Genomic DNA, 27,995 nt, shown 5'->3' with positions numbered 1-27,995 from the left:
TTCAGTACCTTCTTTTTGGGGGGGTAGATGGAAGGGATTAACATTGTCGGGGGGAGGTAGGAGGCACATCAATAAAGAAGAAACCACCGAGCTGAACTGAAAAAAAAAATTATACACTCTTTTTCCCAGGACTTGATCACTATCCCAACATTCTCAGGGGCTCCTAAACCTGTCATCACCTCCAAACAGTAGGAAGCTGTCTAGAGAACGTGATGCTCACATTCCCAAGAGGTAGGGTGTGTGAGTTTTGATCATTCAGTAGATGCTTGCCATCATTTAGGAGGGTTGGGTACAAGTTGTTATTGGTCATGGTCAGGGAGGAAACAAAACAAAAAAGATGAGAATCAGGGATCTCATTCTGAAAAGAAAAAAGGGGGCTTATAGAAATGATAGGATAAATAGGTAAATTATTGAATCTACTTTCAAACTAAAAAAGGAACTACTAGTCTCAAATAGCCTAAACTGTTATGAATTCTTGTATATTGATAGAAATTTAAGGTCATTTTGTTATACTGTATTATATATTTCTATTCTTGTTTAAGATAGTGTACCAATGCAGCTCATTTAAAAATCTAATGTACAGTTCTATTGCAAACTTGAAAACTATTAAGGATAATAAAGAAAGACAGGTTAATAGTCATCTATAACAATCAAACATATTTTAGGCATATTTTCAAGATAAAACAGATATATTTTAATAGTTAGGTGGTCTTCAAACACTTCAGAGACCTGTAGAATATATCATTTCAAATGTTTTAATAACATAAGGCTTTTTCATGACAAAGAGGGAGACTTCTGCTCCTGGCAGCACCAATTTACTTCAAAAAAGGATGATGGGCACTAAAGAAACTCCATATGGAGTTTGCTTTCAACGTGGCAAAGCTAGCCACTGGTCAAAAAAATCTGCCATTGCCTTGACTGCTGACATTATAGGGTCCAAACTGGACAAGCAGGGCACAAAGGAAAGGAACTGTCAAATTTTGCCAAAACAAGGTAGAATAGTTCTTTAAAATTCCTGAATCACAGAAAAGTCTGTCAGATACTCTAGGCCTGTAGGCTGAAGATGAATGCCCCAGAGTTACAGAGGAACCTTGGGGGACTGTCCAGGCAGCCAATGTTTCTGTCATTTCTATAGTTTTAGAGGTTGCTTGCTCTGTACTTCCTGTTTACTCAGGTAATATTATATTCCTCTCAGGTCTTTGATGGGGTTGAAGACTAGATAATTATAGTTACAGTTTTCCTAAGTTATGCTAGGAAGTAAAATAGGCACAAAACTTTGAACTCACCAAAAGGTGATAGATAATGGAGTAATTTCTGGATTTGCCAAATACAAAGGGACTGGATATTGTGGATGTAATTCTTACTTGATAATTGTTCTTATTGTATATTGTTTCATTGTGTTAATGTTGACACCTTTTCTTTTTAGCTAGACAATAATTGATAATTGTTCTTGTTGTATATAGTTTTACAATGTTGGTCAAAACCTTTCCTTTTTATTTAGACAAAAAGGGAGAAATGTGGGAGATTTGTTTGTGTTGTTGCTCCAAGACCGCTAATTGAGTTGGACCTTGGTTCAGAGGGCAGAGTCCACGTTCAGCTGGCTGGAATGGACCATAGAGTTTCCTGGCTGACTCACAGAAGATAGAGGGACACACAAGACTAAAGAGGGGCCAAGAGCTGTGTGGGTTTTCAATCTGGGAAGGGGAAGAAGAGGGTAAGGTGGTCATTTATTTATCCCTGCATCTTTCATGTTTATTCCCTAATATTTAACTCCCAAGCAACATTTTTTAATGAAACAATAAAAGAAGTCACAATAATGGAGTGCACACCTGTAATCCCAGCACTCAGGAGGCAGAGGCGGGAAAGCTGCTGGAAGTTCAAGACCAACCTGCCTTACATAGCAAGTTCTACGACAGTCATGACCCTGTTTCCCAAAACCTAAAACTAAAATAAAATAAAAATAGACACAGAAACATAAAAGGCCCAAAGTGTCAAAACAGTCTTCATTCCTTCCTTTTTTACTTATTTGTGTGTGTGTGCATGCACGTGTGTGTGTGTGTGTGTGTGTGTGTGTGTGTGTGTGTGTTACTACAGAAATAACCCAGGGTCTCATGAATGCCAGGCAGGTGCTCTACCACTGAGCTACATTCCCAGTCCTACCAAAATGACACTTTAAAAATGTCTGTTTTAATCACATTTACCCATTGAGTATGTGGGCATATGTCAAAGCACCTAGAGGTTAGGAGACAACTTTCTGTGGTCCATTCTCTCCTGCTATGTGAGTCCCAAGGTGCAAACTGAGTGCATCAGGCTTGGCGGCAAACACTTTTACATACAGAGTCACACAACCATAGCAATCATTAATTTTTTTTTATTTTTTGAGATCATAATATGATTACATCACTTCCCCAGTCCCTCCCTCCAAACTCTCCCATAACACTCCTCTCTACTTCTCTATAAAATTCATGGCCTTGTTTTCAATCAACTGTGTTACAGGAATATCTGTATTTCTAAATATAACAAATGTTACCTTTTCCATGAAAGCTTTGTAAGTTTATGGGTTATGTTTACATTTATGGTCTATGGTCCATTCTGTGTGTGATGTGAGGTTAATTTTCCCCCATGTGGAAGTCACCATTATTGACAGTATTCCTTTATTTAATTGAATTAGTACATTTATAGAAAATAGATCAATAATATATGGTCTATATAATGTCACTTACACGTATGTTTTCAGGACTGACCATTTGGTGTTGGATAACCAACTTGTGCGCTCTTCCCAGGGAGACCACTTCTGTTCCCAGTTTTCCTTGGTTGTCTGTAGTTCTTTATATAGGGCTGAGGCCTTGAGGTCTTTCCCTGCTCACTCTGACACGTCTACTGTTGTTGTCCCTGTTTAGCTCACATTTAGGCAGACTTGGTGGTGACACCTTTCAGCTGTAGCTGTATGAAGAGACACCGTCCCTCGTCCTCTGGCTCTTACAATCTTTCTGGCCCCTCTTTCTCAATGGTCTCTGAGCCCTAGGTCCAACGTTATTTAAAAACACCAAAAGTGCTTGCTGTGTGAGCATGAGAGCCTGAGTTGGCTTCCTGGGGTCCACGGAAAAGCCAGCTGTGATGCTGTGCACTTGTGCAGAGCAGAGACAGGTAGGTCCCTGGGCTTGGCCAGCCTGGTAGAAGCAATAAGTGCCAAGTAAGACGGAGAGAGACCATCTCAACAATGGGGAGAGGTGTGTCTGAAGAGACGCCCGAGGTTAACACCCGGCCTCCACACATGCACAGAAGACATGTACACACGTACAGAATCTGAACACACCTCTATGTGCGCGCGCACACACACACACACACACACACACACACACACACACTGCATATATGTCTACATGCACACATACACAATCTGCAGAAAACAGATAGAGGATTTATAGCTTATGCCATGCATATTTTATAAAACTATATTAATCAAGACAGTATGATACTGGTATAATGAAAAATTAATTGATCAAGGAAACCACAGACATTCTAGAAACAGATCCATACTCTCATATTTTTAATTGAATTTCTGTAAATATACAAATCAATAGAGGAATGCTGTTAATAATGGTGACATTCACATGGGGGGATTACAAAATGGACCATTGATATAAACATAACATAAAACTTATAAAGCTCTCAGAAGAAAAAGAAGACCACTTTTGTTACCGTGTGGCTAGGCCAAGATTCTTCAGATAGGACACTAAAATCACAACTGATGGGCTATGATAAACTTCATTAAGTTTAAACAAGTCTCTTCCCTAAAAGATACTGTTAAGATCATCACTGGGACTGGAGAGATGGTTCAGTGGTTAAGAGCATCGTCTGCTCTTCCCAAGGAGCCAGGTTAAATTCCTGGTACCCACATGGAGGCCCACAATGGCCTGTAGTTCTAGGTCCAGGGAATTCAACACTTTCTTATGACCTCCACAGGAACTAGGCACACATGTGATACACAAACATATGGAGGTAGACCGCTCATACATGTATTTTTTTTGAAAATCAAATTTATGAAATATAGTGTCATTTCTCGATGTGGTGGTATACTGCCTATTATTCCAATGCTCGGAAGGTGGAAACAGAATCCGAAGTTCAAGACCACCCTAGGCTATATAACAATTTCAAAGCCAGCCTAAGTCACACAAGAAGACCCTGTTTCAAAGGCTTGAGCTGTAACTCAGTGTGAAGGTGCTCTACTAGCTTGTCCCCTCCCCTGTCATACACTTTCTCCCTCCTTCCCAATTAGAATCCCTGCTCCCATCTCTCCATTCCCTCTTCATAGGAGCTGCCTCCCACTACAAAACCTGTGTCAATCTAATACCCAGACCAGGTGAAGACACCACAGACAAAACAAAACCATAAACCAATATCCCTGAGGAACACGGATGGAAACAATCTCAATAAAATACTTGTAAACTGAATACAAGCGTCTGTTAAAAAGACCACCTGTCACCAAAAGCAGGTTGGCTCTCTCCCAGTGGTCCAGGGGTGATTCAACATACATAAGTCAACAAAGGTAATAAATCATATAAGTGAATTTAAGGATCAAAATCATGTGATCATGTCAATAGATGCAGAAAAAGACCCTTTATAAAACCCAACATCCTTCATGATAAAAGTACTAAGAAAACAGAACCAGAGGGAACATACCTCAACATAATAAAGGCTATATAGACAAAGAGTAAGAGTAATTAGTTTTTTAAAAGTAAAAATAGTAAAATGGTTCACATTTGCATATTTCCATTGCCTTTAAACCTAAGCTAATAATTTAGAATTTCATGTATACAATACACACTGGCATTGGTTTGAAACCTCATGCTGGTTTCAAATACTCCTTTGGTTGATTATAGCTCACCTACGTTTCCATTTATTGTCTACAAGTGATTCATATCAAAGTCCATCTGTGGTCCTTCTGCGGGGACAGGACAAATCAGGCTCCCCCCATCCTGAGTGGCTGGGGAGTCCAAAGTCTGCTCCGTGACTTACCTGGGAATATGAAGTGCCCTGGCCACAGAGGGAACCCACAAGTGCTACCTAAAGATAAAGATTGGGTCATTCACCGACCCTAACGAAGGGCAGAACCAACCTCCTGTGATTGCTGGATTCAAACTCACACTCTGAGGTAGGGAGAAGTTCAAGTTCTCTCTACTGTCTGGAATAATTGTGGACTAAACATATGGGGAATCAGCTCAAATGGAAGCTCCAAGCATCTGATCCATGTCATGACCTCTACATGAAAATTTTTACACGATTTGAAATGCAGAGCTGTTTGTGATCATGCTTAAGACTTCTTGAGAAAAACAGCAAGTTTTAAATGTCAAATGCACGCTGTAAAACAAATCCTGACCTGGATGTACTCAACCAGTGTGAGGTGCGATTCCAAGCAGTTACTGGAAGGTTGTATTAACAAGAGGAAGGCTATGATACAAATCCCATAAAGCCTCTGGGGTATCCTCTTCACCCAAGGCAACAGAGGCCCCTGGGGGCCCTGACATGATCTGCTAGGCATGAATCACGGGGTCAGAATGTGAACGAGGACAAGGCAGACTTCAGGCCTTGGAGAAGGGAAGGGATGTTCTTGAAGCTTTTGTTTGCAGAGGCCTGGACCCAATGAAGACAGGCAAGCAGTGATTGTCTGAGGGTAAGCAGACATGAAAGACAGACTAGACTCTCAGAAGATAAAATGTTAGACAGACAAACCTCCTAAGGACACCTGGGCACAGGGTTAGCTCAGACATGAAAGTATCCATGCCAAGATCAGAGCAAAGCTAAAGCAGGCTAAGAACACGCTGCCACCTTTTCTTCCAGACACCGTGAAGTGTGCCTATAACCCCAGCACTCGGGAGATGTTCAAGGCCTGCCCGTGGTGAAGTGTGCCTATAACCCCAGCACTCGGGAGATGTTCAAGACCTGCCCGTGGTGAAGTGTGCCTATAACCCCAGCACTCGGGAGATGTTCAAGGCCTGCCTGTGGTGAAGTGTGCCTAAAACCCCAGCACTTGGGAGATGTTCAAGACCTGCCTGTGGTGAAGTGTACCTATAACCCCAGCACTCGGGAGATGTTCAAAGACCTGCCTGTGGTGAAGTGTACCTAAAACCCCAGCACTTGGGAGATGTTCAAGACCTGCCCGTGGTGAAGTGTACCTAAAACCCAGCACTCGGGAGATGTTCAAGGCCTGCCCGTGGTGAAGTGATGGAGGAAGGTCATTGGCCAATAAAGAAACTGCTTGGCCCTGTGGGTGGAGTAAACAGAACAAAATGCTGGGAGGAAGAGGAAGTGAGGTCAGACTCCACAGCTCTGCTCTCCGGAGCAGATGCCTCAGCAGAGACGCCATGCCCCGCTCCCGGGCAGACACACGCCATGAAGCTCCGACCCAGGATGGACTAGGCTAGAATCTCCCCAGTAAGCGCACCTTGGGGTGCTACACACAGATGATTATAAATGGGCTAAATTAATATGTGAGAATTAGCCTAGAAGAGAATGGGCCAAGCAGTGATTAAATGAATACAGTTTGTGTGTTGTTATTTCGGGGCATAAGCTAGCCGGGCAGGCGGCTGGGGTGTTGGGGACGAAGCCCTGCCGCTGCCCTTATTACTTCAGTGAAGTGTGCCTATAACCCCAGCACTCGGGAGATGTTCAAGGCCTGCCCGTGGTGAAGTGTACCTAAAACCCAGCACTCGGGAGATGTTCAAGGCCTGCCAAAGCTACATGAGGCCCTGTCTCAGGAACCAAAGTAAATTATTAATTAATAAAATACCTTAGTTTATGTAGGTATCTTCAAAAGCATGAAATATGTTGTTTTATGCACAGGAGAATGAGCGGCAAGGGCACAGTGGAAGGTAACAGTGGGAAAACAGATCAATTTGTTAATACATTTCATTGGATTATTTCTCAGGGAGAAAGCCAAAGGTTGGGTTTATTCTGAAACTTCCAATCCATGGGAGTCGTCACTCTTTCTCTAAAATTTTGCATCAATTGAGGTTTTTAAACCTCAGTCTCCAGCAATGGAAGCCTACAGTCTCCTCTCACTCAAAATCTGGCCATCAAAAAGAAGCTGAGCATCTGCTGTGTAAAAATAATATACATGTGGATAAGGACAGGGTAAAAGCAACCACGTACAATCAGTACAGCAGTCGGCGAAGGGCGGGAAGCCCTTGGTGTTCCATACATTTACACAAAGCCCTCTTTCTAAGGTTCCTCTCTCACCCAGGTCTCATCAACAGTACACTTCCCTAGGGTTTCATTATCCCAACTCTAATTTGTTATAAGAGGATAGCCTGCTGCCTGATTCATTACCTCTGGCTTTGTTCAACTAAACAACCAAACCCCATGGAAAACCAAAGCAACCCCTCCCTGACTTCCAGGAGACCTTCAGAGCTGCTTTAAGAGGTTTTCAGGTGTGTAAAAGGCGTGTTGCAGACCTCCTGGTGCTATAGCAGGAAAGTAACACAGGCTGTCTATGTAGTAACACATGCTATCTATGCAGTAATACACACTACGTAGTAAAACATGCTATCTGTGTAGTAACACACGCTATCTATGTAGTAATACACACTATGTAGTAACACACGCTATCTATGTAGTAACACGCTATCTATGTAGTAACACACGCTATCTATGTAGTAACACACGCTATCTATGTAGTAACACGCTATCTATGTAGTAACACACGCTATCTATGTAGTAACACACGCTATCTATGTAGTAACACATGCTGTCTATGTAGTAACACACGCTGTCTATGTAGTAACACACGATATCTATGCAGTAATACACACTATGTAGTAACACACGCTGTCTATGTAGTAACACACGCTGTCTATGTAGTAACATGCTGTCTATGTAGTAACACACGCTATCTATGTAGTAACACACGCTCTCTGTGTAGTAACACACGCTATCTGTGTAGTAACACATGCTATCTATGTAGTAACACACGCTATCTGTGTAGTAACACACGCTATCTGTGTAGTAACACACGCTATCTATGTAGTAACACACGCTATCTATGTAGTAACACATGCTGTCTATGTAGTAACACACTGTCTATGTAGTAACACACGCTATCTATGTAGTAAAACACGCTGTCTATGTAGTAACACATGCTATCTATGTAGTAAAACACGCTGTCTATGTAGTAACACACGCTATCTATGTAGTAAAACACGCTATCTATGTAGCTCATGCCTTTTCTAGCAACTGAACAAAACACTGAAAGGAAGCAGGTAAAATTATTTTTGTCATTTTTTTTTATTAACTGATATAAAAACACTATCTTTTCAAATGATCTCCATATGGCCACTAGCCACACAGACCCCAGTATCCAGAGACCGCCACAGCCCAGAGTTCATTACTTACAAGGCTGAGGTGGGGGTGTCTTATTCAGGGTTTCTATTGCTGTGATAAACACCATGACCAGAAGCCAGCTTCGGGAGGACAGGGTTTATTTCATCTTATGGTTTGGAGTCCATCATCTAGGGAAGTCAGCTAGGAACTCAAGTGCAGCAGGAATCCGGACCCAGCAAATGACAGAGATACTTTAACCACAGCCTCTTACAAGGATGGAGTCTTCGCATTTTAACGTCCCTCTTTTAGGTCAGCTTTGGGTTGTCTCTGACATTTGTACCTGGGGATTTTTTTTTAAATTTATTTATTTATTAAAGATTTCTGTCTCTTCCCCGCCACCGCCTCCCATTTTCCTCCCCCTCCCCCAATAAAGTCACCCTCCCTTGTCAGCCCAAAGAGCAATCAGGGTTCCCTGCCCTGTGGGAAGTCAAAGGACCACCCACCTCCATCCAGGTCTAGTAAGGTGAGCATCCAAACTGCCTAGGCTCCCACAAAGCCAGTACAGACAGAAATCTAAAGGTCCAAATCAGGAGCAGAAGGAGAGAGAGCACGAGCAAGGAAGGGTGCACCCACACACTGAGACAATGGGGATGTTCTATTGGGAACTCACCAAGGCCAGCTGGCCTGGGTCTGAAAAAGCCTGGGATAAAACCAGACTCGCTGAACATAGCGGACAATGAGGACTACTGAGAACTCAAGAACAATGGCAATGGGTTTTTGATCCTACTGCATGTACTTGTGGATTTTTAAAAAGTATCTTAGTCAATGCAAGTGGAGTTAGTGATATTTTTAGTTTGAGATTTCACTGGAATGTATTTTTAGGATTCAAGATCTCTTCCATGAATAGTTGTTCCTGATGATATACCAAAGGTCAAAATAATATTCAGGAGCACCCTGCTTCTCCCTCTGTGCCCCAAGCCCAGAGGCCACGCGTGATCTGAATATGTCTGTGACATCTGGCACTGTCCTATGTGATGAGCAGAAGAGAAACAAGCTTCCGACAGAACACACCAGCCACTGGTCTCTGAAGCAAGATCCTGACCACCAGCCCTACAAACTCACCACACTGAGTGACAGTGGGCTCTCTCCTGTCACGAATATACCTGATAAGGAAATAAGTGGAATTATGAACGTCCCTTCTGCTTCGATGAGCACCTTGGGAAGTGAAATGATCAAATGCTGGCATTAGAAGACTTGAGACTCTAGCAATGCATGTTTCCATGTGCAAATTTCTTGTTTTCTCTCTTCCTAGCTCCAATAACAAAGATGAATTTCAGTCAACTGTGCTAGAAAGGAAAATTAGGGGGTGTTTTTTTCTATATATGGAAAATATTGCAAAATCATTGTCATATGAAAACCAGAGAATATGCTGTCAAAAATATCAGAGAGAAGGCACTGCCATTTAAAGGTAGGTCACAACACATTGGTTTCCCTAGTCTGTACCTATATTGTTGTGAGAGAACTGACCAAACCAGACTGGATTCAACTGGATGCATAAACTAGGCAGCCACCGACGGAGCCTGGAGAGCTGTCTCTCAGAACATTGCATAGGACAAAAGAGCTGATTAGGTGAAAGGTGATCACATGACCTGCCTGTGGCTCTTCAGAGTGAAGGGAAAGATGTGTCCACTGGCAGAGGGGGGATTTAGAAGCCCTCACCCCTTATCATTGAATTATTTGCTATTGATAGATCCTGGGACAGTGGGAAAATCAATGTTCTCATTTACAGACACAATGATGACCCAGCAGGCTCCAGTGGATAGTTTCAACCCAGTGGTCACACAGATGACCCTAGTTAAAGGAAATGGGTCACCATACAAAACCAAAAGTCATGAATCCGGACAAAGGGCTGGTAGGGATTGGCTGTGTGTGGAAGTGAGAGAGGTAGGAAGGGGGAAAGAGCCATTACAATTCATTATACACATTTATGAAATTGTCAAGGAACAAAATTAATCAGTAATTTAAAATGGGCCAATGAAAAGACTCAGCAGCCGAAGATGCTTGCCATGAGCCTGTCAACCAGAGTTTAGTCCCTGGGATCCACACAGGAGAGGGAAAGAACAGACTGGAAAGTCTATTCTGAGTTCCACACATGAGTCGTGGCACACGCATGCACATAAGCAAGCAAACAAACAGATAAATAGTAAATTTTTAAAAATGTAATAGAAAGCATATCCTATTAAAAGCAACAGTAGCTCATTCTTTACATAAAATCCAAATTTCACAATGTAGAGGTTCAAGTGTAGGAACCAGCCATGAGAAACAGAGCACCCAAAGGAAGTTCTTCCAGCCATTATCACCTGCCAGGGGAGGGCCTGGGCATGATAAGCTTAAGGGAGGCTGAGTCTCAGTAGTTCACCCTGGAGTAATGCCTGATGGCAGGAAGGACCATAAACTGAGATTACCGAGCACCACCAAGAACAGATCATCCAAAGGAAATGCCCAACCTTCACCTTCCAGCACACACTCACCAGGACACCCCTAGACAAATGTCAGCCAATCAGGGGTCCTGAACCTTATAAACCCCTCACCTCCACCTTTACTACTATAAAAACCTAACTCTAACTGAACTTGGGGCTCTCCGACTATTCCCATATGTTGGACACATGGAGAGACCAAGTTTTCAAAGTTGTATAAAATAAAGGCTCTTTGCTTTTACGTATGGAACTCGGTCTCCTTGTTGGTTTTGGGGACTTCGTGGATCTGGGCATAACACAGGATAGTTTTTGTCCCAACACGATAAACACATGATTTGGTAGCTTGAATGAGAATGTCCCCCCTGGTTCAGTATTTGAACACGTGGTTCCCAGTTGGGGGCACTGTCTGGGGACACCATTTTGGTGGTTTTCCTACCCAGGGAAACAAAATAAAGGCTTCTTACTGCATTTCCTGCCACTGATCTGCGCATGGGGACAGCACACGAGGGGGGGGGGGCAGCATTTTTGTTTGTTGCGCTTTCTTTTAGGAACTCCAAAGAGCGTTCAAGGAGCTGTAACCTCGTCATTCTGACCACCAGCATCACTGGGGCATCCCCTGGAGGGGCTGACTTTAAGGACACTTCATCCTTCTACTAACCGTACAATTCACACAGTGAAGTAATCAAATACACCTTGCTGTCAGCGCTTACCGTCCCAGGTGATTATACCACACCTTGCACAGAACATGGGGTTTCTCTCTTAAAATGCAATTCAACAGTGCATCGAGTGAGCACTCAGAGGGGACAGAGTGAGACAAAAACATATTAAATTGGGCTTGAAAAGTGGCCTCCTGGGAATCCCCAGAGAAGAACAGCAGTAGGTATGATGAGAACCCACCCACATCTTGTTTTCTAGAACATCCTGCCGGGAACGCAGGCCCTGGATGGTGACCTTGCTGAGCAGCTTGCTGGGGACTGAGCCTTCCCTTCCTGTTTATGACTCACAGGGTTAGAGCTGGTATTTTAATTAACTGTATTAGATCACGAATGATCCCCAAGCTTTGCCTTTAACATCTCAGCCTAACGACGAGGAAACCAGGTTCACCGAGGTTAAGTGACTTGCTTCTCTCCGATCAGACAGCTAAACCTCTGAGCTCAGTTCTTTGGACACCAAGTCCGGGGCCATCGTCCCTGGTACAGCTCCAGGTCCAGCCAAACACAGACACTCAAAAACCCTGTCAGCAACTGGTCCTGTCGGGATTCTGAGTTGAGAGCTGCACTTGAAAAAGATTGGGGAATTCTAGCTATGTGATGCCATTGTGAGTTGTGTAACTGTCATTCTCAAACCTGGGCTGAATAAACACAATATGCAGGGCTATGATGTGGTTCTCTAAGCTGTGACCCGAGTGTGAACTGCCAAGTAAACACACATACGCATACACACGCACACACACACACACAGAAATTGGGGGCATCAATGTCAATCATAGATTATTCTATGTAAACTTTTTACAGGTTTAGAGAACCTTTAGGGGACACTCATCTGCATGCTGTAAAAAGAAGAGCTAAATTGATCCCGTATTATATTCTTATATAGCAGAGAGGGTTACTTCAAAATAATTAAATTTGTATTCCCCTGTCTTCCTTTCCCTTTCTGTCTACCTATTATGACATGAAGCTGGAAGCCAGTCCATCCCATTGTCCATTTCAGGATATTCTGAAAGGAAGAAGGTTTAAAAAAAAAGTAAAGAAAAGGAAAGCTGGGCAGTGGTGGTACACACCTTTAATCCCAGCCTCGTGGCTCACACCTGTAACCCCAGCACTTGGGAATCTGAGGCAGTGGTGGTACACACCTTTAATACCTGCCTCGTGGCTCACACCTGTAACCCCAGCACTTGGGAATCTGAGACAGGGAGTTTGATATGAGTTTGAGGTCAGCTTGGACTAGAGAATGAGATCTTGTGGTTTCAGAAGACTCCCTGTATTTCGAGTGTTCTCTCTCTCTCTCTCTCTCTCTCTCTCTCTCTCTCTCTCTCTCTGTCTCCTTCCTGTTTGTGGTTCTAGATACACACTCTTGCCTGCTATTCCAGCCAGCATCTCTGCCTATTGCCTGCTCCCTGTCACCTCTACTCAGCCATCAGGAACTCTAAAGCCCTGGAACCATAAGCTCCAAATGAACTTCTTCTGTAAGTTGCCTTGGTCAGGGGAACCAAAATAGGAGGGCAGAAAAAAGACACAAAAGGCAAAGTCAAGACTATTCATAAAAGTGTAAATACTTTGAAATGTTTGAAAAAAAATTTTCTTTTCCAGACAAGGTCTTGTGTAACCCAGGCTAGTCTTAAACTCCTTCTGTAGCTAAGGATAACCTTGAACTTCTGATCATGAACAGTCTCCTCAGGTTTAGGAGGTCCTGGGGATTGAATCCAAGGCTTCATGGTTGTTAGGCAAACCTCATACCATCTGAGCTACGTCCCCAACAGTGATGTGTTTGATTAACTCATGCATTTCCAGGTAGGCACAGACCTGCTTATGTGATACAGGGGAAGGAAAGAAAAGAGAACTCCCAGGCAGGCTGAGGGCCAAGAGAATTGGGGGAGAGAGCCGAGAGCGAAAATTCTAGTCTTCCCACTGGCTGTTTGAATGGATGCCCTTTCCTCCTAATTAGTTAGCCAAACACCGTTAATCCTCACAAACACACCTAAGATCAGTATCCGACCCCCTTCCTTCAATTCTTTCCAAGGAAAATCAGATGCTAGGAAAAGAGAAGCCTGGGAATTCGGGAATTTTCTGCACTTTCCTTAGTCAGAACAAACTCAGTAAAGCCAAACAAAAAACAAATCACATTCCTTAAAAGAAGCAGATTCCCAGCAATGCTCCCCCTGAGAAGTCACCCAGGTTCATGTTACTTGAGCCATTTCTCTGGGCGTGGAGGGTGAAGCTGCCTGCTCTGCTAGTTAGGTTGCCAAGGACGACAAGGGACAGAGGGAAAAACAGGCAGGTCAAGGACACCAACAATGTTCTTCATGGCCTCAGCCTTCACTATGAACTTTCCCTTTTATAGGAAAACCTTGGTGGACTTGGCTATTGAAGATGAACTTTTAGTTCACATCTCTTGAAGGTAACGTGTCCTCTGGGACATCACTGCTCATTTTGAAGTAGATATGATATGCTGTTTCATTTGTAAGACTCTTCATTTGGGGAGGGGGTTGGGAATTGGTGGTGGAGTGCTTGCCAAGACGCGCAAAGCTGTGGGTTTGATTCCCAGCACCATGTGAACAGAGCCTGTGATTCACACCTGTAATCCCAGCAAAGTGGAAGTTCTCCATGGATTAAGACCAGGCTCAGACTCACAGCCTAGGATTCGTGACTTTCCTTAAAAATACAAAACAAAGCAAAAGACCAAACCTTTTATTTATCCATGAAGAATATGGGCATTGTGGTGGGAGAAATGTTTTCATATTATAAAAGAAAATGTTTGATGGGCTTTCCTGTCCATTACCCAGCTACAGAAACAGCTAAACTAAAAACATGCAGAGAGACCATTTAGCTAGACACTAACTAGAAATCCTCAATCTCTGTACCTTTGAAATCTGAGGCCAAACAGTTCCTTGCAGGGGTTGGGCTTAGCCTGAGTCTTGTTCTATGTTTGGCAAGGCTCCTCCTATCTCCCACCTAGCCGCATCCCTCAACTGTTGTGGTAAACAGAAGTGTCTCTAGACATTGTCACACATCCCTGGGGGCAAAACTCTCTCCTCCATCTGAGTAAGAGATGAGATCACTAAGAACAGAAGGCTGCTAAGGTCTCTTCAAACTCGGATTCAGGGACACTGAGAGGGGAGAGGAGTGGGAAGGAGCATATATATCCACTGTCCCTTCAGACAGACTTTGCAAATATCAGGGACTGACCCCCCCAGTGATTCACATTTCCTCCTGTACACACCCCAGACCCACACTTTCCACCTCTGTTCCTCTAGAACAGTGCTAATTGAACCCAAGGTCTCGCAAGTGCTCTGCCACTGATCTGCAGTGTCAGCTCTATTCTTATTAATGATGGGAAAGTCCAATAAAGAAACACCCTTCATATTTACAAACATATGCATACATATTTACCACATGTGTGTATGTATGTGTATACATACATACATACATAAAATCACATGTGCTTCCATTTTACTCAGAAATTTTCCTTCCCCTAAAACCACTGGTAAGGAGGACAAAGAAGGGGACTCGAGTGGACCCGGTGATTAATCACCTCCACAGAACAGCAATGCAGCAGCTGCGTCTGCCAAGGTCCCTGGGACCCATAATTAACTCAAAGGTCTTCCAGGGGGAATCACACTAGAAGTCGAAGGAATATAATTAAATCCCTTGCAGTTTCAAAGGTGCTGAAGCCCTAGATTCCTAACCAAAGCTAGCCCTTGCATGGGACCGCCAGTGATCGCTTCTGCCCAGTATCTCAGATAACCTGAGTGTCTATTTAACATGGATGCAAGCTTTCTAAGAACATGACGAAAAGCAAGATGAGAAGAACGTTCCTGGGTGGTTCTTGTTGCTAAAAGAAGAGGCTATAAATGTGCTCACACACAGGGAAATCTCACACGGAACTGAGGAAACGGTGGCTTCCTCTAGGCGTGGTGACGCCTAGCATAGACGTGCGTTGATAAATGAGATGTGGATTTTTAAGAAATACCGCGTGCCTATATGGTGGGCAGGGTCACGTCCAGGGTGATTTTCGTTCATGATCAACATCATGCAGAAACCTGGCAAGGAGGGCCTTTGCTATAATGAAAGTGGGAAGATGTAAATGAATATATCAGATGCTTTGACCTTCCCACTTTACGTGGTTAGAATGTGTGTCGGCTATAGTTTCAGGGTTTGACAGCAAAGTATTAGGCTTTCCCCACAAGTGAGATAAAAACACGTTTCAAGGCTACACTGGGTAGTTTACGTCTATGAGCTGAGAGGAACCTTCAAAACCCAGAGAAGGTTATCTACTCTCACGTAATCAAAGGGCCTGCTCAAGGTCGCTGAGTTGCTTAAACAGCCACAGTGATATCTGGGGTTGATGCCAAATTCACGTGCCTTTAGAACACTACGTGAAGTGCCCATCAAGGTCATGGACTCTGGCTTCCTTGTTAAAAGAGGTCAGTGGCCTTTGTAGCTGGACCCAGGCACACTCCATGTAACAGTGGGAATGTTGGCAACCAAGTGTCCAGGTTTACACGTCTTCTGACCGTAGGAAGCAGATATCTTGTTCAGCACACCTGCATCCCTTACTGGACCGTCCCTGCAGCTCTGTGCTGGCCATTCTGCCTGGAGACCGAGGCTCAGTGTTTTAGCTTTCTGCTGGCTGCTGTGAACTGTCCTGTCTTCTGCTTTTTAAGTATTTCAGTCTCTTATTCTTTAACTAAACATCCTCGCTTTTCACAAACCCTCCGGAGTCATTCTCATTGTCAGTCCTACAAGGGCAGTCATGAAGGAGCGTGTAAGCGCCGTTCACCTCTCTAACTAATGTCCTTCCCAGAACTCAGTCTGCTCTCACTGATGGGAAAGAGGACAGGTGTCCAGGAAGGACTGAGTTCCAGTAGCCACCTCCTCACCGCTCACCCCTTGGGACTTGGTGGAAACTAAGCAAATGTCTGTTGAATGAACTGCCTACCCAGCCCTCTAGTAGTCTTTAAGTTGTAATATTGCCCGTGCTAAGCCGCCTCTGTCCAGAGGCCCCGTCCCCTAGCTGAGGAGCTACTGGCAGCTGATGTTTCCTGGGGAAAGGAGACTCGCTTTTATTATGGGATGTGGCTACTGCTAAGTCGCCCATATCCGGAGAATGCTCCCACACCCATGTGTTTATGGGAAGCACTAATTGGACCCAGTGGGTTAAGATACAATGACTAATTAATTTTTAAAAACATGAGGTTTTGAGGAAGATGAAACAGAAAGTTCAGGTGGGTGTTGGAGGACAAAAGAAATGAGGTGTGGGTTGACAAGAAACACTGTGTGCATGTATGAAGTTCTCAGAAAACACTGTGTGCATGCATGAAGTTCTCAGAAAACACTGTGTGCATGTATGAAGTTCTCAGAAAACACTGTGTGCATGTATGAAGTTCTCAGAAAACACTGTGCATGTACAATGTTTTCAAAAAACACTGTGTGCATGTATAATGTTCTCAAAACACTGCATGCATATATGAAGTTCTCAGAAAACACTGTGTGCATGTATGAAGTTCTCAGAAAACACTGTGTGCATGTACGATGTTTTCAAAAAACACTGTGTACATGTATAATGTTCTCAAAACACTGCATGCATGTATGAAGTTCTCAAAAAACACTGTGTGCATGTATGAAGTTCTCAAAAACACTGTGTGCATGTATAATGTTCTCAAAAAAATTAAGGAGCATCAAGAATGAAAACTGTAATCTTAAAAAGAAAAACAACAAAGCAACCAAACCTGCCTTACGTACAACACAGTCTAATCACCACCCTCCTTGTCATCAGGCCTTCACCCCCACTCCGTGTCAGGCCTTCACCCCCACTCCGCGTCAGGCCTTCACCCCCACTCCGTGTCAGGCCACCACAAGTTCAGGTGTGCTAATAAATAAGGACGCTGACGGTGCTTCAGGATGAGAGAGCTGTTCCCAGCGGTGGCTTATCCTGAAACCTAGCCAGCAACTGAAACCCAATGCCTGCTTTGTGCCACAAAGGTCCTCAGCTCACCTGAAAACTCTGGATCATTGCAAATGTCACTACAACTCCATGAAAGCCTGCTCTGGGAATCTGCTGGAGGCTGTGGTTGGTCTTGATAAGGAGGCCGCCACGCCACCTATTAATAGATCAGGTAGCGTCTCAAGTCTGCTGGGACTAGAGGACACATTCTTGGCTTGATCCCATTTGGAATAATCCTGTAGCGAACAGATCCTGATAGGTGAACATCACCTCTGGAGAGGGGACGTCACAAGGTGACAGAACCTCTGCCAGGTCTCAGGACGCCTGCTTATGTACTTAGCCCAGCTAGTGGCACCCTTAGAGCCTGGGTTCTGGATTTAATCACCCATCCGTTTGGAAAGACTGAGAATGCCGTACCCCGCACAGGTCACTTGTAAGCCTTATAATTAGATTCCATTGTCTGGTCATATTTTTGTCCTGATAAATCCCAGACATATGAACTTTTAAATAAATCCATTCACCTTAATTAAGATATAAAAGGTCAGCCAGGTCTGGTGGCCCAAGTCTATAATCCCAGTTGCTTCAGAGGTGAAGTAGAAGGATTGCATGGTCAAAGCCAGCCTGGGCAACTTTGCGAGACAGTGTCTCAAAATATAAAGTAAAAAAGTAAGCTGGGCTATGATGGTCCATGCCTTTAGTCCCAGCCCTTGAGAGGCAGAAGCACACAGATCTCTGTGAGTTCGAGGCCAGCCTGGTCTACAGAGAGGGTTCCAGGACAGGCTTCAAAAGCTCCAGAGAAACCCTGACTCAGAAAACAAAAACAAAGTAGAGGGGGTGTTCAGAGCAGAGCTCAATGGCAGTGTTTGTCTGGTGTGTGCAATACCACAGAAATACATTTTCCATTTACTCACAATTCATGTCACATCACACACACACACACACACACACACACACACACACACACGCAGCCACACTTCCACTGTTTTGATTTCTCTGCTATTTCTATGGCCCTCACTTAGTTTACAGGTGTGCTGTGGCACTCACGGAGACCTCTCTGAGCAGATAACGCTTTCTCCCTAACCAGGTGCATGAAAGCCAGAAACGAGATGCCTGCTGTCACCGGCCTGTCTGGAGAGGAGGACAGTTTGGCACCCTGTTGCTCTTGCCCTCCTTTTCCCTTTGGCAAAATGCTACGCGTGCTCCCAGATCCTGCTGAGGCTGCATTGATGCTCCACCCCTTGCAACCATAGCGTGTGCATAACCCTCCACTGGAGCACTGAACACGTTGTAGTGATGGCGTGTCTGTGTCTAGTCTGTCTTACTGCTGGAGCAGGAATTCCTCCCTGAGCTATGGAGTGTCCAGTACCCAGAACTGGGCATGGCCACAGAGCAGCAGTGCCTAACACAGACTTACTTGCTTCTTCCTTGCTAAGTCCCTGGCAGATTCTACCAAGGAAGAGAAACTGATGGGCAGAGAATGTTGAAATAAGCCAGAGAGACACACTCGGGAGAGCTGTGTCAAAGTGAGCTAGAGTCCAGCTGTGGGTACGGACGGGGAAGGATGCACAACAGGGCACGCCCCTGCAAACACCTCGGGTTCTCTGTAGCCCTCAGGAATCTGTGGTCTGGGTAAATGAAATACGGGGCAGGTACTGGCTAAAACAGGATAACTAGGAAGCACACAGGCTTGGAGGGCAAGTGTAGGCAGAGTTATACTGGGGCCGTCAAGCCCAGCTGATTTGAAAGGACAGCAACAGGGTCAGAGTGGCCACTGCACTTGGAAACCATTGAGCCAATGCTATCAACCTATCCCTGGTTAACCCTTCACCATTTTCCCTCCAATCCCTGAAGCTCTTTCTTGGCCTTCCCGACACAGCAATGTAGATTGTGGGTGGAGACCGCGGTTCAGTGGGAAATCGTGCATTCTCTACACATAGCACACACCAATTGAGTCTAGCCCTGTTCGCCATCCATGAACTGTCTTGATTATGTACGTATGTTCACATGTCTGGATACATATACAGTCACATGTGGAGGCAGAAGATTCAGGTTGGGGGTCATCCTCAGTCACTCCACCCTTGATTTACTGAACCCCAACTTGACAATTTGGCTAATTAAGTAACTAGGCAGCTTGTTACTCTAAATTCCTAAAGGCTGGGTCCTCGTGCCTTCACAGGAAGTGCCTCATCCCCTAAGACCCTCCCTAGGCCTGTCTGTCAACTACTTCACACCTCTTTGTTCTGCAGACAGCTAAGCTCACCCTTTGTCTTGTCTGGTAGGGACTCAGTTGTCTCCCACCCACCTGACAGGAAAATCACCTGACCTCCATTTATATGATTGTGGCAGTTTGAATGTAATTGCCTCCCGTAATCTCATAGGGAGGGTACTATTAGAGGGTGTGGCTTTGTTGGAGGAAGTGTGTCATTGTGGGGTACCAGCCAGTGCTTCAGCTGGCTTCCTGTGGCCTGTAAGATGTAGGGCTCTCTGCTATTATCCCAACACCATGTTTGCCTGCAGCAACCATGTTCCTGGTCTTGATGATAATGGACCGAACCTCTGAATCTATACGTGAACCACCCCAATTAAATGCTTTCTTTACCTAAGCATATGAGACCCTGTCCCCCTACCACAGAGTCTGCGCAGACTACACCACACCAGGCACAGAGGTTACCAGCATTATATTACCATCGTCAGGAAAGCAATGAATTCTTGAAATTGGAGAAATTCAGCTCTTCTCATATTTCTGCCCAAGGACATGAAAGAAACTAAGTGATCTTGGAAGCAAGGACATCTTGCAAGACACACACAATTGCCAGTCCCTTAACTGAACTGTCCAATTCTAAGGAGACTCTATGAGGCCCAGGGACAGCCAGAGGAGCTCACTCAGAAATGATGGACAGCTAACTCAGCCTTCCGGTGTTTCTGGACCCAGCAAGCAGAGCCAGACAGATGCCCAGCATCTGCCCTACTCTGGTGACTAATGCTTGCTCTCCCATTGCAAAGTGAAGCAGGATCACTTAAAGCATGGTTCAAAGTTTCATAAATCCAGACAAACTATGGGAATATTTACATTTGGGTAAATGCATATTTTCTTTTCTCTTTTCATCCTCAGCTGCAGATAGGACTGAAGAAGAAGAAAAAGAAGAAGAAGAAGAAGAAGAAGAAGAAGAAGAAGAAGAAGAAGAAGAAGAAAGTTTACTGACCATGCACCAAATCTTCAGTCTAAAAAACAGCATTCAGGAACATACTGTGGGGGGTGGGGGTGCATGTGTGTGAAAGACGGCAGACAGGTATGCTGGTCAGAAGGTGTTTGTCATGATTCTGAAACTGGGGCACTTAGTAGGACCTGGGACTCACCAGCTAACTGAGGCTGGCAGTCCAGTAAGCCCCAGGGACCTGCCTGTCTCCACTGCCCTGGGGCTGGGATCACACATTAGCTGATCGGCTTCCTGTGAGTCCTAAGGATTGAATTGGGGACCCTCAGAACCTCACTAAGCATCCCCTTCACCAGCTTGGTTGGCTAGCTCTCACCAGAAATGCGCATTATAAGGCCCCGAGTTCTATACTCCTCAGTAGCCCTGGATTTAAGAAGCATGCAATCTGGAAATTGTTACAATTCCCACTTGTAGCCATGGCAAAATGGTAGACTGGCAAAAACAGGCCACAGGCATATGTGCACATGCATGTTCTCTGCAGCCTAATTCATACAAAGCATACAGCCAAAGGGAATAAAGAATTAAAAAATAAATAAAACCACACAAATTACCCAAAGCACAAATATGACATCACCATTGCTAAAGGGCTGGCAGGCCTGCTTAGCTGGCATGGCACACACCCAAAGTAGATTACCACACTAAAGAATGAAGTAGCCTGCTAGGGAGATGGCCCAGGGGGGAAAGAGTTTACCATGGATATAAAAGACCTGCATTTGGATCCCCAGCTCACAAAAAGCAGGGCTGTCCTGAAATCCCAGAGCTAGAAGGCAATGACAGGAGGAACTGCGCTCCGTGAGAGATCCTTTCTCAAACATTCAGGTACAAAAGGGTCAGGCAATGGCATCTGGCTTCCACATATGCATACGGGGAACACACAAGCAGATCCCATACACGAAGAGAAGCAAAGGAAGTTCAAGGCGGCACAGAAAGCATTGTCCCTCACTCCCCAGGGGAGCACAACGGAGCTATGCTGAGATGCTCTGGCTGGAGAGGGAAGCCTTAGCAAGGCTGTGAAGATGTCAGCAATGTATCATCTTTCCGGTGTGTGAAACTAATGTCCTTGAAGTGTATGACTTCATGACTTGTAAGATGTTCTAGAGAGCAGACTTGGAGACTGGGGGTTTCTACAAAACAAAGCAGTTGTTATGGGTACCACAGAAAGCTGTTTTCTGAGTTACCACAAAGGGCCTTCATTTTGCTGAAGAGCAAAAAAGGTTCTGCATATTACAGAGGGCCAGCTCTGTCTGCTTGGCAGAACACGTTAACTGAGAATTCATGTGAAGAAGGGAAAGAAACAAATTCTTGAAATTTTACAGGGTGCCCAAATTTCAGCATCAAAATCTTTGCTTCCTTAGGGAGGCTGGCACACTCCAGAGTCTGAACAAGCCAGTAGGATCCTGACTTCCTCTCTACAGTGAGCCTGCCAGACTTAAGATAAATACAGTCACTGTCTAGACAACAATAAAGACTTCACCATGACAAAGACAGTTTTACTTCGAAAACAAGATAATTTTTCAAGTGACAATATGAACTTAGGTTTTTCTGTTGTTTTGGGTTTGGTCTTGGGATTTGTGATGTGTATGTGTGTGTTTACATTATTTGTTTATTTATTTTATATGTAGCATGGGCTGGAGAGATGGCTCAGTGATTAAGAGCATTGCCTGCTATTTTATATGTAGCAGTGTTTTGTCAGCATTCAAGTCTGTGCACCATGTGTGTGTAGTACCTGCAAAGGCCAGAAGAGGGCATCAGATCTGCGGAACTGAAGTCACAGATCATTGTGAGCCGTCATGTGGGTGCTGGGAATCAAACCCAAGCCCTTTGGAAGAACACCAGTGTTGCTAACCACTGAGCATCTCCTTAGACCTTCTATTGTATTCTGACACAGTATTTTAAATTATCTAGTTATTTCACTGTGCATGTGTGTTGTATGTGTTGTGTGTGTGTGGTGTGTGTGTGTATGGTATGTGCGGTGTGTGTGTGGTGTGTTTGTGTGTGTGGTGTGTTTGTGTGTGTGCGTGTGGGTGTGTAAGCATGCACATGTCACGGTCCCAGTGTGGAAGTCAGAGAACAGCTCTACTGAGTGGCTACTCTCACCACTTTGTGAGAACTGACGATCCCTTCAGGACATCTTGTAGCTCAGTGAATATTTCCAAAGTCAGATATGAAACGCAGACAATCTAGAGCAAAAGCAAAACGTGCTTCTCTGTCATCCACAAATAGGAAATGCTTTTTATCATCAGTTATACAGTGTTAATTGCTCGCCTATGTTGGCGGGGGGGCTAGATGCCAACTCTACGGTATATACACAAATAAATTCCAATTGGACTTAATTTTTTAATAGGGAAAACTAAACTAGAACGGAGCAGCACACATCTGTGCTCACAACACTTGGAAGGTGGGAGTGAGAGCTTGGGGAGTTCAAGTTCACCCATCGCTAAAAAGTGAGTTGGAGGCCAGCATAGGCAACATGAGATCTCTCCCCCTCAGAAAAAACCCACAAAGAAAGACAAAACTGGAAAGAATATAAAATGGCTTTAATTATCTCACAGTAAAATAATAATTTCTTATTAGGGGCCAAATAGTTCCTATCACAAAGGAAAACATATTTCAAACCACTGACTACATTAAAATTTTAAATTTTTGTTAAAAAAAACTCCTACCACAAAGAGAAGTAAATTAGAAGATATGTCAAATATGTAACTGACAACATGCATGGGGGTGGGACACACGTGTGCCTGGGCATGTGTGTGGAGGTCAGAGGACAACTTGTAGGAGTCAGTTTTCTCCTTCCACCACGGAGTTCAGTGGATTGAACCCAAGTTGCCAAGCTTAGCAGCATTGCCTTACCCACTGAGCCATCTTCCTGGGTCTACACATTTTCCACAGGAAAATGTAGAAAGATATAAATAGGTCATTCACAAAACAGGAAAAACCAATAAGCCTAAACACAGGAAAAGGTGTGCTGAGTTTCCTGAGACAAAATGTCTGTCTTGGAAGCAAGTTCCTTAAGTTGTAGGGTGTTAAGTGAGGAGCTAAGCAGCAGAATGGTCCATTCCACTCAGCAGGCACTCACTAAGTTCAGGAAGCAAACAACTCAATAGCATCAGGAAGTCCCTGAAACTGAACAAATTCACCAGGACCTCCTCTCCCCAAGGATATATAAGTCCCATGGACTGCTGAGAGACTCCCAGACAAGCTGAGCTGTCTAGAAGAGCAGAGAGCCACTTGGCTGCCAGAAGAGGGTCAAACCATCTGAGAGGGAAAGGACACTCTCCAACCTGCTGATCTACCTGTAGGCCAAGCAGCACACTCCAGATTTCAAGCTTTCATTGGCTTCCACCCATGCTGGGGTGGGAGGGCTTTGGCAGTGCGGCTGTCATTGAGTCTTTTCTGCATTCTGGAAGTAACCCCTCACTCATATCCCTATAAGCAACCCCAATAAATCTTGTTGATTCAACAAATTGGACTTTGGTGGTATCCGTACTCTGGTTTGTTGGTCCCTATGTGGGGTGAGCAGACATTTGTTCACACCTCCCTGGGAATAGAGTCACATAACACATAACTTCAGTAACTGGGAAATGCCCATTAAAACCAGAGTGAGCGATTACTCCACACTCAAGCCCCATGAGGCCAGAGTTGGTTTCGTGGAGGAGATGGTTTTTACACTGTGGGGAAGATAAACCTACACAAGTACTTTGGAGCACTTTGTGACGATACGGTGACAGGGAAGACCACCAGCCCAAACCCCAGGGGTTCCCCTTGGTCTGCTCACCCCACTTCAGGGGACACAGTGAGACTGTTCAGTGAGTCACAGAGGCAAGAAAATGGAGCGATGGGGATGCTAAACATCCATCAGCAGCGAGAACAGACAGATTCCGACACAGCCGGAAACCCCACAACCCGCTTATTACTCAACTTCTTCTGAAGCCAGAGGATCGCTGGAGCCTAGGCGTTTGGGGCCAGCCTAGATAACATAGTGAAAAGGTCTATTCCTTAAAAATTAACAAAGGAAGCGTGGGGAAGAGGGGGAGGAAGAGGTAGACAGGAATGGACTATAGAAACATGTATGAACATGATTAATCTCAGACAGAGGAAGAAGAAAGGGGGCTGGGGAGAAAGCTGTGTAGCTGTGTGTGCTCCTACTCTGGGGTAAAATCACTCAAGCCATTGACATACAGTGTGTGTTGGTTGGCACACAGACGGAAACCCTTTGGAAACATGGCAGTAGTAATAATAAATTCAAGACAGTAAGCAATTCCTTCTGGAGAGAGGAGACTATAGACTTGTAGGAGGGTCCTGTCGAGGAATTCAACCATATTGCTTCATTTTTTAAAATGTCAAAGCCAGGGTAGCAAAACTGGAGAATGGTGCACAGCAAGGTGCATGCCTGGCAGTTCCCGTTCTTCCCTGCGTTCCATGCACTTACTTTGAGATGTTTGTGATGTGACGATTTCAGCTGTGGTGAGGAGGACTCCGTGTCTGCTCGGACGGCACCGCTCTGCCCCACATGGTACCTTCCGATGTACTGAATGGTAGCAGCAACACGGACATGCTAAGCGCCTTTCACACCGCGCCTCGATTTCTCCCTGGTCCGTGGAGGAAATCCTCGGCTAAGGTGTCTCAATTCGCAAATGGCAGGGCAAACTATGACCGCGGGATGACTCCAAAGGGGGCACCGTCTGTTTGCTCTCTGTTCTCAAGTGGCAAAGTATACAGGGATTCCCGGCTGGCCCCGCACTGCCGCTCTAGCCCCGGAAGTGACACCCTCAAACTCCAGGACACCCGAGGAAACACAGTCCCTTAGAAAATAGAAAAGATTCTGTTCCATCAGGACTGGAGCTAAATAAAAATGTGCTGAGAGGACCAGACGTTGACATAACTTACACCGTCTGATTCCCAAAGTGAAACAAACGGACCCGTGAGTATTTAAGACCTTAACCGTGAGTCCTGTAAACTGTCTTCAGGATACAGAATGTGGGCAACGGCAGCTTAGGGACAGCAGCAACCTCAGGGTGTTTCTTAAACCCAAGCCTGAGAAAGTGAGATTGAGACTCTATTATGGGGGACAAGGAGCCAGCATTTTGATGAACCCCCTTCTGACCACTGTGCCCTCTGTTAGGTCAATTATTAGCGAAACTCTGCGCCAGCGAAGAGTCACAGTTTCCCGGCACTGCGAGCTGCTTCCCTGGAATACGCGCTGAGACCAGAAGTGGCCCATCAGCAGACGCATCCAAATAAAACAACCTATTTCAGTAGTTTTCCATCCTCCGTCAGAAAACGGCTGTGCTGTTTATATAGCAAGTCGTGTTTCTTTTCTAATTTAACGTGTGTGCAAGAGATGTGCTCCTTGAAGGGAAATGTGGGATATAATTAGCTGTTTCTTATACCGAGCACCCCATCCCACCTCCAGACGAACCGCTGAGCTGCGATCAGTCACCACAGTGTGCCGAGACTCAGCCCAGATGCTTTATATAACTGAGCCATAAATTAAACAAATGCAAGCGAGTTTATATAAATGCACAGGCAACCCGCAGGACGAGCGTGCACCTCTCTCGATGCACAGCCGGATTTCTAGGTAAACCTTCTATCTCTACACTCAGCTCATCTTTCCAGCCTTTGTTTCTGAACTAGAGGACACATGCCGCCGTCCAGTCTTTAAGTGCTTCGAAGACTCTTTGGTGGAATTCACTGACTTGGGAAGTTGAGAAGCCAGCATTGCTATAGAATTCTAGAACACAGCTATTGCCACAAAAGACACCTTGTATCGATTATATTGACAATCAACCCCTATTCTTCCCTCCCTTGTCTACTGCCTGTTTCTATTCTGGGTATTTCCCAGCCATGACATTGGTAAGGCTCGTGACATTGGTTTCTAGTCTCACCAAGCAAGCTCCATATCTCCAAGTAGCATGTATCAAGACTTCATTGCGTCTATTCCTAAGTATCACACACGTGTATACATAGCATTCTGTTTCTCTATTCACCACTGTGGCGCACCATGCCCGTCTGTGCTCTATGCGCTACCATACAGCTCGTGAACCAGGCAAGGGGCTGGAGATTGAAACACACACAAAGACTCACAGAGACACGGGTCATCCTCGAGGCCAGAACCCTTGAAACAGGAACGCCCCACGAATGCCCCCTTTATTGTGTACCAAAGCTGCTTATATAGAGATCCTTAACTAATATCCATGCCCCAGCCAAACCCACCAGAAACCACTCCCCTGCCATCAGGAACTCCTGAGGGTCTCGTGCTCAGAGCAGCTGCAAGCATTACAAGTTGTTTACCAGAAATTCAGGATCTGGGGGTTCACAGCTCCCAACACACCACTGTATGAATCCTGAGTCATTTCAAGCAGCTTTGCTCTCCTGAATACATTTACAGACAAATTGTGTGTTTTGTGTGCAGGTGCACACGTACCCATGTGTGTGGAGGTCAGAGGAGCCTCTGCTGACACACCCTTGTGTTGGCTACTTTGTTCACTAGTTTGGATGTTTGTAGACAGTGTCTCCCGCTGACCCTGTCTAAGGCACCTGGACAGTGAGCTGGGACCCATCTGCCTGCCTCTTCTCCACAGTGCTGGATTGAAGGCGTGCACCTCCACACCTGGTGCTGGGGATCCGACTCAGGTCTTTGTGAAGTCAGCAGGCAGTCTACCCACCTGAGCCCTCCACAGATCCAGGTGCACCTAGTCTAACATTCATCTCCCCCAGTCTGTGGTGTTGCATTCATCTATATAAATGTGATAACAAGGAACGGGCTAGAACCACTGATTATATAATACGACTCCTGAAAGCCAGGCAGGGCCATATTGCACAGGGCCATGAAAGAGAACTTAGAGAACTCGGATGCTCCTGTGTGGACAAGGTCATTTAGAAGCATTCAGAGCAGGGTCAGGCACCACTTTGGTGATCATTTTGGAGGAGTGGGTGGCACAAGTTGGGTACTGATGGCATAAGGGCTGGCATGAGAGACCAGAGAGGTGGAGCCCCAATTAAAGGATGGAAAGGATCCTGAATCCTTCTGAACTGGTTAGAAACATAAAGTAGATTTTCAATACCATGTCTGTCAGGACAGAAACACTGTGAGTCAAAGCTCACACAACTCTGTGGCCTCTAATTCAGCCCCTGCGATGCTGCACCCCAAGCGAAAACATGCCCTTTGAAGATCGAAAGTTTAGTCTCTGGGATTAATTTAATCAGCCATACTAAACACTTTAAAAGTCAGACTTCTTGTAGCCTGCTGGGCTGAAGTTGTTTGTTGGCATTCTGAACTGGAAGCGGCTGTGAGGAATTCTCGGAGATGTCACACCCCGTT

General features: G+C 45.0%; 1 protein-coding gene across 1 annotated transcript in view; it reads right to left on the bottom strand.

The window, feature by feature from the left end:
• Ablim1 (actin binding LIM protein 1) overlaps positions 1-27,995 on the bottom strand; it is a 299,047-nt gene that overhangs the window by 231,353 nt on the left and 39,699 nt on the right. The gene's annotated exons all lie outside the window — the stretch shown is intronic.

This window comes from Microtus oregoni, unplaced genomic scaffold (assembly GCF_018167655.1).
Source record: "Microtus oregoni isolate MIOR12 unplaced genomic scaffold, Mior012 000012F_ref0000307, whole genome shotgun sequence".
NCBI classification, from domain to species: Eukaryota; Metazoa; Chordata; class Mammalia; order Rodentia; family Cricetidae; genus Microtus; species Microtus oregoni.
The sequence above is the reverse complement of the archived record's forward strand: the minus strand, read 5'-3'. Positions and strand labels throughout refer to the sequence as shown.